We start from the raw sequence: 17,549 nt of genomic DNA, 5'->3' as shown, positions 1-17,549 counted from the left end.
ATTGTGTTTTGATGCTGTAAGGACAAAACCAAAACCACCCTTGATTTTGGTTTTGGATTGATGCCCCAGAGGAAATAGTGGAAGACCCCAAGTCTTCTTGGACAGGTACTGTAGTGAAGGATATTGAAGATCTAGGAGTGTGATTAAAAGGGGAGTGTAGAGCCTAATATGTGTATTAACTGCAGCCAGAACAAAATTTGACTATACTGACATTGATGGACAAGGACATGTAATGAGGAGTTTAGTATGTAAATGTTGGAATAAAGTCACTTCTAACAAGAAGGATCTTAATATGCAAATGGGATCACAGGGTCACAAGAAATCCCCTCTAAGAAAGAGGGACTCAGTATATAAATCATGAGAGCACAATCTTGGTGAAAGCCTGCTACAACAAAGAGGACTCAGTATATACATGGTGGGAGCATAGGTCATTCCAGTTTAAGTCCCCTATAAAAAAAGAGGAATTCAGTACCTAAATGGTGAGAGAACAGTGTCACTGTTAGTCCACTGAAACAATAAAGAAATTATTTATTTTGATGATGGAATCAGCTCCCCCCGGGGCTTCTATATTAATTTCTGTATATAATGCTTCCACATGTATCTCTGTGAATATGTACAATCTGAATTACTGTACAGCCCTGAGAGTCTTTCTAAAATAAAGTGATCTATCCATAAAAGCTCAACTTTGGGTGACTCACCCAATAAATGGATTTTTCTAGTTAAATAGTTTCTTCCTATTTTCTAAATAACCAGGTGCTCTGAGAGTAATCCCCTTTATATTTCATAAGAGCAGTGTACTGAACAGTTATCACTTTTTTTTGCATACTAACAGCTCTGGATGCTTTATAGATCTCACCTTCTTTGACTATCTTAATCTCTGGGTTTAGAAACATTTTCCATACATCTCACGGTGCTACAAGGATCTCACTCTTTTTGAGTTTCTAGGCTCTGTAAAAATACTCCTCGGTTTGAGTGTGTTTACACAATACAGGGATGAAACATTCAGGGGCTGTATTTTATAGCTGTCTTTCCCCTTTTTTGTTTTCTCTCCCCAGACCACCTTGACACCTGCTGATCTATTCCTGCACAACTGCTGGGTTGGGCCGCATTGCACTGTGTTTTTGCTACGCTCTGCTTCTACCTGCCTAGCCCAGCACTGCTCTGCACATGGCACTAGCTGCATCATGTAGCTACCTTTAGTTAGTCTGAAATACTATGGGCTGCAGTGATGAGAATTTGGTCCACCGTAGAGGAATTTTTGTGAACATCTCTTCTTGTGCCATATCTGCCAGTTCTGGGCTGAAAAAAATCTCTTCTCCTTCCTGCAGTATTTGCTCAAACTTGAATCCAGAACTAATGAACTCGATTTGACAGTCAGATACCATGCTGGTAAAAGCCATAAAAGTTCATAGATATTGGTATAGGCCTGTATCTCCTCAACGTTCAGGGAAGTGCAGATGGAGATGATGTACCAGTAAAAGACCAGATTGTGACTCATGTAAGCATGCTCCCTTACTCCCATGTGCTGTCTCCCTGTATTATTGGTAGCAGGGCAAGAGGTAGAGCAACCACCATGGGATTGCTGCACCCCCTCCTGTGTTGGTTGGTGGGGATGGGGAGTTGGCAAAGTTTTGGATCTGCCTTCATGCCCAGCCAGTGCAGCTGAGCTGGCACACTAGGGTAAGTAATCTACACCATGCATAGAGGTGGCATAGATTACTTTCTTCCCAGAGCAAGGAAAAACCAGAAAACACTTCATGAATCTTTGTGTCACAGTTTGCTTCCTGGTCTGCTGCTGGGGCAGGGCAACTGGTCACTGGTGTCTGAGTCTTTACGCAGAGCCCACACCCTCAGATAGGAACATCCTCACTCATTTGCACTGGGATTTGGCATCTCTATCCCTGCTCAGCACATGTGGTTCATGTTAAGGTGGCCCCCTCAACCAGGGCATGCATGCACAGTTCTGTTGCCCTTTACTCATACGATAAATATAACAACACTTCAGTACTCCTGCATTCAATACTCAAGTGAATTGCAAGCCCAAACCCACCAGAACTGATCACTTTGGCGAAGTAGCTCTGTCTGCTGGATACGCAGGCAGAGTAGGGGTGTCTACAGGTCCACCAGAAGCTTTCTAGAAGTGGGGGGAGCAGGCACTGATGCCTGGACTATGGCCCCATTCCCTGCTCTGCCCCTCTGTCCTGAAGCCCCTCCCCTGAGCTGTCTCTCCCCCAGGGCCCTGCCCACATTTTGCCCCGAGGCACCACCCTCACTTGGCCTCTTACCCCAAGACCCTGCCACACTCCACCTCTCCCCCTCAAGGCCCCACCCTCATTCTGTCTTTTCCCCCGAGGCCCTACCCTCGCTCCAACTCTTCCCAGCCGCACTCCCCGTCACTCACTCTTAAGGAAAAGTGATGGGGGTATGGCCCCTTGGCCGCCTCTGTTCCAGAGCCCCTGTATGTCTATGCAAACATGATCTGCTTCTGAAGTTTGTTCCCTCAGGTCAGCACAAGCTGTCAGGGGAGAGCTCATTCAGACCCTGCTTACACAGGTATAAATCCCATTGAAGGCAATGGATCAAATCCTGTTCTTGTTAACATAACTTTTACACCAGTGCAACTGTATAAGGTCAGAGAAATTACTTCTGATTTACACTGGAAGAAATGTGATCAGAACTGGGTCATTATATTTAAGGGGTTCATTATACTGCACTTTTGTAACTGAGAGTACAATTTGGCCCTACTCTGCAGCAGGGCTCCATCTAAGTTCATTTACACATTCGTGTATGTATTTCTGCCAGGAGTCCTGCCTTGTGGATAGTGTGACCCTGAGAACTGCAGAGCAAAACAAAGAGGTTCCGGTGTGTTGATAATGGCAGATCAGGCTCTGATCAGCTAACAAGCCTGCACGTCCACCTTTTAAAAATAAAAATATCATAATGGTATAACTTCAGATACAAGTTATACGTGTTAGGACCGATAGTTTCAAACTTGAAGGCCTCAAGTGAGGCACTCACCTAAAAGTGGCCTGATTTTCAGAGCTGCTTGCATAGATCTCTGAAAATCCAGGCCTTTTATTTAGGTGCCTAACTATAGAGTTAGATTCCTCACTTTGGGCTTGATTCTGAATTTATTGAAATCAATGGCAAAACATTTTAGTTCAAAGGTGCAGGATCAGGCCCATTAGGCAACCAAAATTACAGTTTTTGATCAAAACGCTTCATTAGAAAAAGGTATGGCGGTTGGTTTAAAATTATTTCTACCATTGTATGAAAATGCAACATTCCTATTAAAAAATAGGAACAACAGAGGCTCTGATCCAGCAATGTACTTAAGTATGTGGGTAACATAAAGCATGTAAGCAGTCCCAGTGACTTCCCTGGGATTACTTGTGCTTGAAATTATGCATGTGCTAAGTGTCCTTTCTGTATCAGTGTAGTTGGTCCCAGGATATTAGAGAGATAAGGTGGATGAGGTAATATCTTTTATTGGACCAACTTCTGTTGGTGAAAGTGACAAAGATAGTAACCCATCCATCTTGTTTTTCTGGATTGGGACCATTTACAGCTAGTTCAGTATGCCTGGAAGAATTGGAAGGGTCTGATTAATAATTATAGAAGTGGTGGGGGTGGTTTATAACAGTAACAGCACTGCTTTATTTAACTGTCAGTGTCATTACCATTATATTCCCTATTTTCCCAGTTTGTGCCCAGTCCTTTTGAATTTATGTATGGATTGAAATTTGCCATAGCCATTGACAGGTTGGTTGTGAGCTTTTTTCCCCCTGTGGAATGGCTTGAACTCAATTAAACAGTCTTTGAGGATGGAGAGATGGTGGTGATAATCTTTTCTTAACAAAAATGGCTTAGAGGTAGATTCTGGGTTTTGTTATCAAAGCTGCATTTGGTGGCGCATAGGGAGAGTGAAAGTATTGCAGTGTTGCCAACTCCCATCATTGTATCACAGTTTTGGCCCCTGCTGCAGACAGTCTTGTGATGATGTGGAAAGCTCTGGCCATCATATGATTCTAGGGAAGCAAAATATGGGAGATTGAGGAATGCAGAACTAAATCCATCACTTGTATGACTGCATGAGTTGCTTGTACAAACAAAGATTGAGTTTAAAGTTTGAGTTTGTTATCATCTAAGGGTCTTCTGACCCAACTTCCCTAAAATATTTTGATTCATGTACCTTGTACTCCGTCTTCCATTTATTCTCTGCTTCTAGGGTGGTAGAATTTATTATACCACAATTTTCACATATCAGATTCCCTTGGTAGGTTTAAAATCAAACTTAAAACATTGTTTTTTCTATTTTTAAAAGTTCACTGTATTTTTTTGGCATGTGGTGCTTATTTTCATTCAAACTTACTTGTTATAAAGTGTCTTTGATGTGTGCTAACGGTGCTATATAAATTAATACAGGGAATAAATCATTTAAACAAAATGTTGGCTCTTTGAGGACAGCTCTCACCTCCCAAACTCACAGAAGGCTGTTCTTTTTTAAAAACATTTATTTTTATCTTGCAAGAGCAAATCATTATTGATCACCTCCAAGCCTGTCAATCACCAAGCCTGTTGATCCCACTCTATGATTGGCTGGAAAAATGACTCCAGGCCAGCACTTGCGTAACTCCTGTTTGCTGAACAACCTTGGATGTAGGAATGAAAGGGAAAAAAGGATCCCGCACTGTGGGCTATTGGAGAAAGGGAGCTTGTTGGCATGAGATCTCCTGCTTCCCCAATTGGATGTGCAGCATTCAGCCGTGAACCTATTGTTTTGCTTTCTGGGGCTTCCACAGCACCCAGGCTTTGTTTCCTGCTAAGAGCCAGACTCTGTGACCCTATGAAACGTGCATGGCCCAGCAGGCTGTGGATATTTTCAGTTGGCTCAAGCCCAGAAGGTTTTATTTTCATCAGAAATGTTCCCTGGCCCTACCACATGTGTAAACCTACATAAAGTTACCGAGAAGGCTTCCTCCCCCAACTATCTTGTTTAGCATATATTTAGCTGCCCAGCAAAACCATTTCTTATCCAAGTCCTTAAAGACTGGAGAGGAGTGTAGAGATTTAATTATATTCTGTCTCTCCACCTCCCACAGAACATTAATTCTTTTCACTAGCTAAGCCAAAACTTTGTTTTATGCGCTGCAAGAGCTTTTTTTAATTTCCAGCTTTAACCAGCTCTGAAGTGTAGTAGCAGTAGCATATTCCCTTATCCACAGATGTGGAATATCTGCTTCAGGATTCCTGTGAGAAAGCCATGCTTTGAGTGAAACACATCTGATTCTGATTTTTTTGTCTGTTGTCTGGATTATCCTTGTGTTACAATGCTTCTGTCCTCACTGACAAGGTAGCTTGCCAATTTCACAAACAGGTCCAAATTAATAGGGGCAAACCTCAAAATTCAGGTGTTCTCTTTGGTTTTTATAAGTATCCAGTTGTTTGGCTATTTACGTGAAATGTACCCAAAAATGTGAGTCCACCAACAGCCTGATGATCATCCACAACCCCTGCTTGGTGTGACTATATAAATATATTTGACTAAATTCTTCACACAGTACGTTTATTGGCTTTAATGACATATACATGGATGTAAATAAGGACAGAATATTTTGCCCATATTTTGTAAAGTGCATTGAGCTCTCTTGGGATGAAAAGTTCTATGCAAATAGAAGATTTTGCATTTATTTAATTCTTGTTGTCTTATAGTATGTAATGATGACCATCAGACATGAAAACTTGGAATTTACTTCTGTAGTATGGCCATCCAACGTCTTGACAGATGAAAGGAGACACAACGAAGTCAGTCAGTCAATGGTGCTTGAAAGGAGTGTGGCAGAAGAGCCCAGTGCGTGAACGGCCAACTTTCCCACAGTGGCTAAAGGTCCACCCACCAGTTGGAGGTTGGAGTGCACACTGCTCCCTGGCTCACCTCCGGACCTCATCCTGGGCTCTCTGATGACTCTCTGCAATGACTGCACTAGCCTTAACCCGGAGTCTCCAGACTGAGCGGTTGTGGGCAGGGCTGTCCCAGTTGTCTGTGGGAATGATGAATTCCTTGAGACCCTGCTTGAGCTTGTTGCTGGATCGGAGTGTTGTGGAAAAGAATCACACTGCTACATTTTAGAGCAGGATCGGGTGCAGCTTTAATTGTGACACACACAATCACATAACCATAGCTATGGGGAATACTATAGCCATAGGGAAAACCCAGGTGGCTATAGGGAAGTCAAGCAGCATGTCTAGATGCTGGGCAAATGTACTTCCTCTGGCTACCAGATACAAAAGACTTATATAGGGGTTGCTTAGGTTCATTTACATGTTGATCATATAGTGGAATTTGATTAACAATTTATACTTAACAGAAAAGACAATCACAATGCACAGTGGGGCACACCAGATGCCCTCACAGGAACGCCCAATGAGTCACTTGATTATACAATCAGGTTTTCAGGGACCCTGGCTAACACCCGAAGATGGGTGGTGACACAATACTTGTTCAAATGCTAATTTGTATGGAGTAAGTCTCTATGGGGCCAGTAAGACAAAGGGGGGCAGGTACTGGTACTTATCAAAACAGGTGAAGTCTGTTCAGACTTCAATTAAGGCTCATAACAGAGACTTGCCTCTTGGGTGTGGTTCAAAGACCTCTTGTGGGATTTTAACATCTTTATCCTAATTTCAGTTGAGGCATTCTGTTAATGGTTTAGCCTGTGGCTTCTATTTCAGTTTCAGGCTACAACTTCAGGCCAGGCCTTCTATGACCAGTTTCAGGCCAAGCATTCTATTAATAAATGTAATGCTTATTTCTATGATTCCACAGGAGCTTTGGCCTTCCTCTGCATCACGGGTAGTTCTTGAGTTGGCCACAGAGCACAATCTTTGGCAGATGATCTTGAGACGTGCACTCCACGTGTCCAAGCCTGTGAAGCCTGTGAGCATCCAGTATAGTCTGCATAGACTGTAGGCTGGTTCTCTCAAGGATCTCGTTGGTCCCAAGTAACACCAAGGATTTTTCCCAAGTGACTCTAAGGAGGGTACTGAGGACACAAGCCTGATAAACGGACACCTTTGTATTCAGGGTCAGCAGCTTGTTCTTCCAGACACATGAGGTAAGTTTGCCAAAGGTGACAGAGGCTTTGCCGATTCTCACGTCTAGTTCTGTATCAAGGCTCAGTGAGCTGGTCAAAGTTGAGCCATGATAGCAGAAGCGATCCACGTTTTTCCAGAGCTTCATTATTGATGTAGACTTTAGGTGGGATGTTGGTGCCCTGTGACACTTCTAGCAACTCCTTAATAGGCATTATAGGAAATCCTATATATGTCCCATTATCAGAGAACAGCTCCAGTGACAGTGTTGTCATTCAATAGTTGAGAGCCACTGTTCTCTCAAAGAATATCCATTTAGTAGTCGGGGGGGAGAAGGGTGTCCCTGAAGATACTTAGGCACCTAAATCCCATTTTTAGGCATCACAATGATCCACAAAACTCCTATTTGGCTGTTGTGCAACCTATAGGTACCTATGTTTCTACCTGCGGACCTGCATACTGCAGCCTCACTCTAAGATCACTCTAAGGGCACCTATCCCCTGCCTAAGCCCCAAAGCAATTCACAAACTGTGGAGGATAAGTGTTCACCAGCCTAAGTTGCGTGCAGGACCTGGGGTTGCTGGATGTCTGGTTTTTGACACTAGAAGTCTGATTATCCGCTGTAACTGGCCTCCGCTGCCACGGGGGCGGGAAGAACAGCAGCTGCTGCTGGAGCCTAAAGGAGCACTCAGGAGTCAGGAACGGCTTTGGCGGAAAGAGGTACCAGCAGCTCCCCCATCTTGCCCCAGTTACCCCTCCAACATTGAAGCACAGCTCCCTCTCCCCCATCCTACCCCATTCAACCCTTCACTTCTGGAGCATGGCTCCCCCTCCCCTATCCTGCCCCACTGACACCCTCCCCCCAAAGCACAGCTCCCCCTCCCCCATCCTGTGCCAGTCATCTGGCCTGGAGCCTGTGTCTCCCTGTGCCTCCCCCTCCAGCCCTGGAGTATGGCTCTTCCTCCCCCATCCTGCCCCAGTCACCCCTCCACCCCTAGAGCCCTGCTCAGCTGACACAGGGAGGGAGGTGGAGAGAGCAAGGAATGATGATTGGGGGGGGGGGGGGAGGGGGGGAAGAGGATGGGCGGGGCCTTGAGGGCAGGGGTGGAGCGGGGAAGGGGGGTTCCGGCATTCAGTGTCCGATTTTCACAAATTAGAAAGTTGGCCACCCTAGCGGGGCCTGATCCAGTAGGTGTGCTCAGAAGCTACCTCCCAGATTGGGCCTGTGACCTTTGGAGCACAGCACACGGTTGTCATGATATTTACCCAAAAGGTGGCATTTAATATATCACTGGAAAACTAATAATTCACTGATCATTAATATTCATGTGTGATGTATATATGGTTGACCTGCAAAGGACTTTACAGATGTGCTGGAAATACGTGACTAAAATGTGTTTAAACCAGACATGTGAGGGGGAGTTAATAAACAGGTTTTCCCCAGACAAAAGAAAGAGGCCAACACCTCAAACCAGGTGTGGACAAATTCAATGAGATATTCATTTGTATCGGAGGTTGCAAAAAGAGATCATTTGCATTGTACAAGTCATCAGCGGGGGAGGAACCAAGCGTGGAGTGTACACCAGACAGCATGGCGTCTATACCCAGCAGGGGAAAGGAACTTTAGCTGGGGATACCCGTCAGAAGAATACATTTCAAAGGTTTACTGGGCTATAAAGACAGGAGGAGCAAACCCCTAAGTTATCCTTCACCTGAGCAGACAAAGAAACCAAATGCTTTGAGCTCTGTGAGGGGCCCTGGCTAAATAACTGGTCAGCCAGGCTGGAAGAAAGACTGATGAGAAAAACGTCTTTGAACAAAGGACTCTAGGTTGTTAAGCTAGACTGAAGTCTTCGGAGCAGATTCTTACTTTTGTTTGTTTGTAACCATTTCTACCTTTATTCCTTATACTTATAGGTGACGCATGGGGGGGAGCTCCTGGCGTCATGTGCCCCCCCAGATTTCTGCCAGGCAGGGTTCACACCAGAATGTGGCCAGCGTCAGCCTTTCAGCACGTGCAGGTGGGAAGGGACGGGAGCTGCTTCCAGTCGCAGAGGGGAGGAGGGGGTCAGGGATGACCTGGCCTGTGTCTTTGCAGAGCTCATCCCCTCCCTCCTCCCCACCCCCTACCTATGACTGGAAGCAGCGCCTTCCCCCCCTTCCTGCCTGCACAGTGTCGAAAGGCTGCTAGCACCTCTAGGCTGCTGGCCACCAACATAACCCAGCTGCCTCCTGTCCCCCGGCTGCAGCACGGGCAGGAAGGGGTTAAGTTCTAAGGAGGCATTGTGCATGGGGCCCCAGGAAACCTGACTGCAGGGGCTTCAGCAGCTGTGGAGCCCAGCCAGAGATGGGGAGGGCGCCTAGGGGACAGCGCCTAGGGGACAGGACCGTTGGGGGAGGGGGGATGAAGAGGGCACTAAGCCCTTGCTGGGGGAGGAGGGCTGCTGTGCCTGTGAGTTCAGGGCGGAAACAGGCTGGAAATCGCTTCCCTTCCCCCCGCACTCCATTGCTTATCTGAGCAGTGAAGAGTCCAGAGAGGCTCCCTCATGCCGGCACTCTGCAGGACTCTGGGAGGCTTCGGCACACGCAGGGTTCAGCTCCTCCTGGGCAGTGCCCTGTGCGGGCAGGTCCTGAGATTTCCCGGGACGCCGGCCCGCCCAGAGGCAACAGGGGAGGAAGGAGCCTGCCGGCCAGGCTGCAGGTGCGCTGAACGCTCCCACCAGGGGCTGGTTCTCAGCACCGCTGTGGGAGTGGGAGGCACCCCACCAGGAGGATATGGAAGAGCAGCAGGGCTGGGGGAAGTGAAGGGGCAAAGCGGGGAGGGGCAGCAAAGAGGAGAGCATGCAAAGGATGGCTGGATGGGCAGCAGAGGCGACATGTTTGAGACGGTCACATACCCTTTAAATACTCCTTTAAATTCTGCCCCTCCACTACATTCAATTAAAATGGAGCAACTTTGATAGGAGAGACCATGGGGCCACACATCAGAATAATCCATAGCCTAGTGGTTAGAGCACTTACTGGTAAGGTGGCAGATCACTGTTCAAGTCCCTTCTTCCCTCAGGAGAAGAGGGAATTTGAACTGGGGAGGTGTCGGTCTTCCACATCCTGGGTTGGTGTCCTAACCACCAGGCTAAAAGTTATAAGGGAGGTGGTCCTCTCCTCCTCTTCGCCCCCATGGCTGTTTTGTTTCAAGCCCCGTGCACAGCTCAGGTGGCCAAACACCTATCTTCTCCTGGTTCATGGATCACAAGTGGAGATAAGCACCTCTCTGTACCCTCAATTTATGTGCCTAATTACATGAGGGGTGGGACTTAACATCCACTCCTCTGGTCAGCATCTCCCATTGGCTAGCTTAGGCAGCTCCCAGCCTAGCACACTGGCTTTGGTGGTTGGCATTGTAAGGAGCCTTTCCCTCTCCATTCACTGCATAGGGAACCTAGGTGCCTAACTCAGGATTTGTGGATCGCAGTGCTGTTCCTGTGATTTTCTAGGCACCTAAAAGTTAGGCAATCTGAGCATCGCAATGCCTAAGTCCCTTCATGGATCTGGGCCCTGGCCTCCACCTATGGGCCACTCCCCACCATCCATTGGCCATGAGGTAACAGGAAAAGAAGGCGACTCTCTCTTAACTGTGCCTGACTGTAAACCTAGATTTTCTTCTCCCTCATAGACTTGTGGTTTACAGCCTCTGCCTGAAGAATTTGCAGTCTAATTTAAGAGAAGATATAATACAGCAATGTAACAAACAACTGGAGGTGATGGGTAAAGGATAAGTGATAAAAACACATGGTTACATAGAGTAGCAGTGTTGGATACACAGACTAGCTACATGGACAATAAGCAGGGACCACTCATATTTCCAAGAGGAGTTGCAATTTGGCCATAGACCATATTCTCCTTCTATTATTATAAACTATTTATACCAGAAATACTGAATCATAAAATCAATGTTAAAGAAAATTATAGAGGCTCCTGCTTTCCACTCCATAAGTAGGGTTGCATTCTAAAAGGGGCTTAAAATTCCTGTTTTTTCTCTAGAAGTCAGTAACCAATCAGTGTGAAATGTGTTAGTTTTTGTGCCCTTTGACTTTTCTATGCAGTTTTGGCACGGTTCCTCTTCATACATTCTTAATAGAAAGTTTTTGAATTTGGGGTCTGGCTGAAATTTTTCTTGGCAGTCTGACTTTTCGTTGGTGATTGATATATCTTTTAAAAAGTCTCCCTCCCTAACACAAAACTTGGTAAAGAGGTGGATCCTGAGTACATCAGGTGCATTGGGTAGGTTTGGTTTTTTTTTTAACGTTTGATTTAAGATCATCATTAGTCACATTATAACTGAACAGCTATGTGTTGTACACGCTATCCTGATTGGTTGCTGGGAGCTGGACACACACAAGCCTGACTACTGCAAGCTGGGTGCACATAAAAGCTTTTCCTTCAGATTTGGTCCTACAACAGAGTAGAAAAGGTTTGTGTGCAGCCACTGATAGATAAGATATTCTCCATCATCAACTCCCGTTCTACATTCCACAAGTTCACCTGCCATTCTACCTCACCCTCTAAGCATTCACAACAAAACATTCAGGAGAACAGGCTCTGTATGAGTGTGTGTGAGTGATGGGGAGGGGCAGAGAGCACCTGGAAGGAGGGCAGTCTGTTTTGGAGAAAGGAGGTTGAAAGTGTGTAAGGAGGCACGTGCTTTGTCAATGGAGTTGAGTAAGGGGCTATTCAGCTTGAGGAAGGGTATCAAATCAGTATTGCTAAATCTTGTAGTTTTTTCACAAGCTTTGTAATATTTGGTGTTTTTCTTAAATCCCAGCAACAGGAGAGAAGTAATTATAAGACAACCTTAGTTTTCATTTTAAAGAAGTAAGTTTCTGGCCTTCATAGTTTTGTAGCATGAACCCTAAAGGCTCAAAACCCAGAAGATAATAAAAAAAAATACCCCAAATTATTATTTTTAAAAATCTCATTAGTTTAGGGGCCAGACTCATGAGTTTTAAACCCTTGGGTTTGACAATACTGGAATCTGGCTTTTAGATTGTAAGTTTTTGAGGGCAGGTACCACATCTGCTGTATCTTCTGCAAATACAGAATGAAAGTATGTTAAAGCCAAGGGCCTAATAGTAAGAGGTGCTGGGTATCTGCATCTTCCACTGAAGTCAATGGGAGCTGCACGTACTCAGCCCTTTTAAGGATCAAGCCCTTAATCATTAATATATTTCCAGACCTATAAAAATATGTTTCCCAATCTGCTTTATTTCTGTAAGGAATTCCCTGTTAGCTAGAGACTTTTCATAGCTCCTTAAAGGCCTATAAGGAACTCTGAAAGAAATAAAATGGGGCTTCACTTATAGAGACATGCTGGAAATGATTTTTATGAGGCCTTATTATGGAACCATAGTAGCAACTCTATGTCAGTTTCCATTCTAAGACCTATTAAAAAAAAAAAAAGACAACCCTCTTTTCCACCTGAAATTTTAAGTGTTGTCTCTTGGCGGAGAAGATTATTTTTTGAAAGTTTGAGGTTGATCAGATAAGCCATTTTTTAAGTCAATGGTTTGAAAACACAGAGGTATATCAGTTTTTGAAAATCTTCTGACCTTTCCATGTTTGCTCAGAAGTTGAAAACTGCTTGTCCTAAAAACTTCACATTTGTTTTAGACATTTGTCCTTAGGAAGAGGCTAGTCATGAGGATATTGTTACTAATTTTTGTGGGACCAGAATTTGGCCTGAAGTGAAGATCTCCACAAAAATTGTAACTGTTTTTAGAAAGCTTTGATTTACTCCTTTTCAGAAATAAATTAAAACAAAATAAAGTAGAATAAAGAAAGCATGGGACAGAGATAGTCGTGTAACCACAAAACACAATAAATGTATGCAAATATATGTCAAACAGAATGAAGGGACACTAGAAACAACAAGGAGGTCTCCATGTGTGCCAGATCTTTATATCAACATAAAGAAAAAGCAGTTAAATGCATCTGAGCTCTTTATTATTTTTAAATGATTATCTTAACAAGAGAGTCAAATTGTACTTAAAATTGTTGGGACCTGTTTTTGTATTGCCTGTAAGCTTTTCCATAAGGATTGTATCCCAAATCCAAATGATTCTTTTTGCTAATTGTAGTTGAAATTAGAGCAATGGCCACTTCAGTTCAGCTGGTCAATATCAGATTCTAATAGGGCCAATATAAGAGAAAGATTGGCTAGATTCAGAGGGATACCCAGAAGTCATCTACTACAGGACAGACCCAACAAAGAAAACAACAGAACACCACTGGCCATCACCTACAGCCTCCAGCTAAAATCTCTCCAACACATCATTAAGGATCTACAACCTATCCTAGAAGATGATCCCTCACTCGCTCAAGCTGTGGGAGGCAGGCCTATCCTAGCTTACAGACAGACCCCAAACCTGAAGCAAATACTCACCAGCAACCATACACCATACAACAAGAACACTAACCCAGGAATCTATCCCTGCAACAAACTCTGTAGCCAACTCTGCCCACACATCGACTCTAGTGACACCATCACAGATCCTAACCACATCAGCCACACCCTCAGGAGCTCATTCACCTGCACATCTACTAATGTAATATATGCCATCATGTGCCAGCAATGCCCCTCTGCCATGTACATTGGCCAAACCAGACTGTCACTGCGCAAAAGAATAAATGGACACAAATCAGACATAAAAAAATGGTAACATCCATAAACCAGTAGGAGAGCACTTCAATTTCCCAGGACACTCTGTAACTGACTTGAAAGTTGCCATACTTCAACAAAAAAACTTCAAAAACAGACTTCAAAGAGAAACTGCAGAGCTGGAACTCATATGCAAACTTGACACAATCAGACTGGGTCTGAATAGGGACTTGGAATGGTTATCTCATTACAAGAAGTAATTGTCACTGTTCACACATTCTCACCTTCTAATCAACGGTTGTGAATAGGCCTCATCTACCCTAACTGAACTGACTTTGTTAGCACTTGCCCTCTCCATTGTTATGTTTCTTATCCTTGGATGTATACATATACCTCTTATCTATGATTTCAACTTTATGCATCTGACGAAGTGGGTTGCAGCTTACGAAAGCTTATGCCCACAGAAATTTGTTAGTCTTTAAGGTGCTACAGGACTCTTGTTGTATTGGCTAGATTGGATTAGAACATACCAGATTGAGTTTTTGTGTATACCTGGTATGGATGAGAAAAATAGGTGTTGTCCCTGGGTAATGGATATAGTTCCCTCCAGATACCAAGAATACCTAAATCTCACACTTTATTCTTTATGCATAGATCTGAAGATCTCTCTGTCACCAATTTTTATCAGGCCTATTTAAGATTTTATTTAAGATCATTTTAATGAAGATTTTAAGATCTATTTAATATCATTTTAATGAAGTAAGAAGCAAAGCTTGTTGATAAAATGTGAGAGTTCTCAGAAGGATCTTTCACCTGAGTTTGAAGCATAAACAGAACCTAACGTAACTTTTCCCCATTAAAGTCCCTGTAACTAACAAATATCTCCTTATATCTCATGACTGCAGACACTCTGAACTGCAAAGATTTAGGCCAAAATTTTCAAAGCTGGGTGCTTGAATCCGTATTTATGCATATAAATAAAAGGTGGCCTAGTTTTCAAAGCTGATAAGCACCTGCAGTTTCCATGGCCTTCAATGGAATTTGTGGACACTCAGCTTCTCTGAAATCAGGCCAAATTTACACATGGATTTAGCAGCCTAGCTTTAGGCATCCAGATTTGAAAATTATGGATTTTGACAACAAAACAACTCTCTCTCTTACTCTAACTGAGGCAAAAAAATTCACGGCCAAACCAACCAAAAGCCAGTTTACCTTCATTGTGTGGTTTATAATAGAATCATCATATGAAAGCTCTTTCTGGATGTAAGCTCCTTAGTTCTGAGAACTCTTTTTCTCTCTTGAAGATGATTTAAACCCTGATGTTAATTGTTAAGTACATAAATGAAGGGAAAGCCATAAAATAACCAAAACTCCTTTCGAACAGTATGGCAATGTATTGCATGTGGATGTGAACATTCTACTAGGGTGACTGTCTTCCAAATCCACTGAATTTCACTGTTATTGCATCTGGGTCATTGGCCAGCATTAGCACATGAAATGACCTATGTATCTCTCCAGCACCTTACTCTCCCCCTTCCATGAGTCACTGATGTTTGGCAGTTCCTTGTTGTAGTAGAACAGCGAGAGACAGAGTTGCCCACTCTGGACATCTATTGAAGGTAATAAGGAAAAAGAAATCCTCTGTTCTCTGATCATCTCCTTCTCTATCTTTTCTCCCCTTTTTGAGATGATCCTTATTAACAGACAGTGCTGCAAGGAATAGTTAAATATTCTGGACAGACCCTCAGCTTGCGTCAATTCATGTAGTTCCACTGAAGTCAGTTTAAGCAGAGAAGAAACTTCAGCAGAGCTATGTCAATTTACACCAATCTGGCCTTCTAGGTATAATGCCTAAATTGAAGAACCAAAAATACAGCAATCAGTGGTTTGAATTATTAACTAGAAGTTCTGAATTGTTCCAACCTAACCACATAGAAAGCAAACACTCAATTCAGTTCCTGCTATTTTTTTCTGCTGAAATTTTCTTAATTACTTGATCAATTTGTTTCATGGCCTGTTACAATATTTGTTTGCCTTCCACATAGTCGATGTCCTCCTCATTTCCTTTGTTCTTTTCTGAATCAAATTCTAATCCCAGTTCTCTTCACCTTCTTCAACATGAAAGAGGAGAGCCTCAGTGTAACAAGGATGGCGTAACCCTTTCAGGGCCAGGAGGCCTGGGGCTAGCTGGCCCTGTTCAATCAGTCCCACCTGCAGCATAATTAGCTGCCTCCCATTGTAAGGGGGCTAGACTAATTGGGGTCAGGGGACGTCCTGAAACACCTGGGCCTCATGAAAGGGCTGAGAAAATTCAATTTGTTGGAGGATTCGGTGGGAGTAAATTGGGCTCTGGTGAAAAGCTTTGAAATATGGTCTGGAAGGATTCCAGGAAAGCAGCCTGGGAGTTAGTGTTCTATCGCAGGACATGGAAGATGGCAAAGTAACCTTAAGGGGCTCCTGTGAGGGGACTCCAAGGAAGGAACCTCAGAGTCAGGGGTCATCCTAGAGCTGGAGACACTTAAAAGTAACCTACAAGGGACAGAACTGAGCCTGGAGAGTGGGCTGAAAAAGAACCCACGTGGAGTGAAAGAACCTTTTTGTTTGTTTTAGGACTCTTGTTTGGACCATTGTTATCCTGGATGGAAATTGAATTTTCAGGGTGACCCAACTGGAGGGCTCAGCTGTGTGAATTCCTGGGAAAGACAGAAAATCCTGGGGGTGGAAACTGAGACAAGGAGTACTTGCAGCACTATGCTTAGCCAGCAGGGGTGCTATGAGGCAGGCATGCCCTGTGGCACCCAGTTTTTATATGTAAAGCACATTTCAAATGGAAATCTCTATCTGTTCCAATGTTAGCTTGACATAACTCATCCATAATCCTTTTAAAATGTCTCCTTTTATTTGAAGTTAAAGCTGACAAAGTCTAGGAATATCACAAATCTCCTGAACTGTTATAGCAGTTTTCTGCCAGTGTAATTCCATTGGTTTTAATAGACTTACTCCAACACAATGGAGAAAAGGGTCAAGCTTTTTTTCAGGTTCTGATTCAGTAAAATACTTAATCCCTATGTTTGAACAGAGAAGAAATTACTCACCCCCACCTATTTAAAGTTAAGCATGTGCTTTGCTGAAACAGGGGCCTAATTTTTCTTCACTTTCAGAGCTGAAGAGTGAGGGAATTCTTCTGAAGTGGAGATTCCCCTGCTATCTGCTTGGTGATCTTTATGGAGTTTTCCTGCTCCTCTGGCTCCTGCATGGAGCTTTCTCAATGGGAGGAGGCAGTCTGGCTCCCAAGAATTCGTCTGATTATAGAGACTATCAGATTACTTAATTCATCCACCACCAGAATACTGCTACCTGCAGAGTGTGATGTTGTGGCTATAATGTGACTATAATAGTAATTCCAGCAACTCTATTTAACTGAAGGACACATTTCCCAATGAAAGCAATGTGCAGGATATAATTGTAGAAAAGATTAATAGATTCAGATAATAAAGGACAGACCTTGACCCAAATATGAACCAAATATTGTTGGTGTTCAGAGAAGTGGATAACATGTTTTCATTATTGTCTCTGCATTTCTGGGTTTCAACAGAGATCTGAAGCAAAAATGCCAAAATTCTACATGAAAACTTTTTCTTACAATACTACTGCTTGAACTGGAGACAAAAAATATGAGAAATCACCGGAGAGCCTATTTTCATGGTCAAGAGGATTGGCTAGTTTGGATATATTTATGCCAAGCATCCAGCCCTTTTAATAACCCTTTTTTCTCAAACATATTGAGGCTTGCCCATCACTG

This window comes from Emydura macquarii, unplaced genomic scaffold (assembly GCF_026122565.2).
Source record: "Emydura macquarii macquarii isolate MOO-44397 ecotype Brisbane River unplaced genomic scaffold, CSIRO-AGI_Emac_v2 contig_2473, whole genome shotgun sequence".
NCBI classification, from domain to species: domain Eukaryota; kingdom Metazoa; phylum Chordata; order Testudines; family Chelidae; genus Emydura; species Emydura macquarii.
This window is presented reverse-complemented; position numbering follows the sequence as displayed.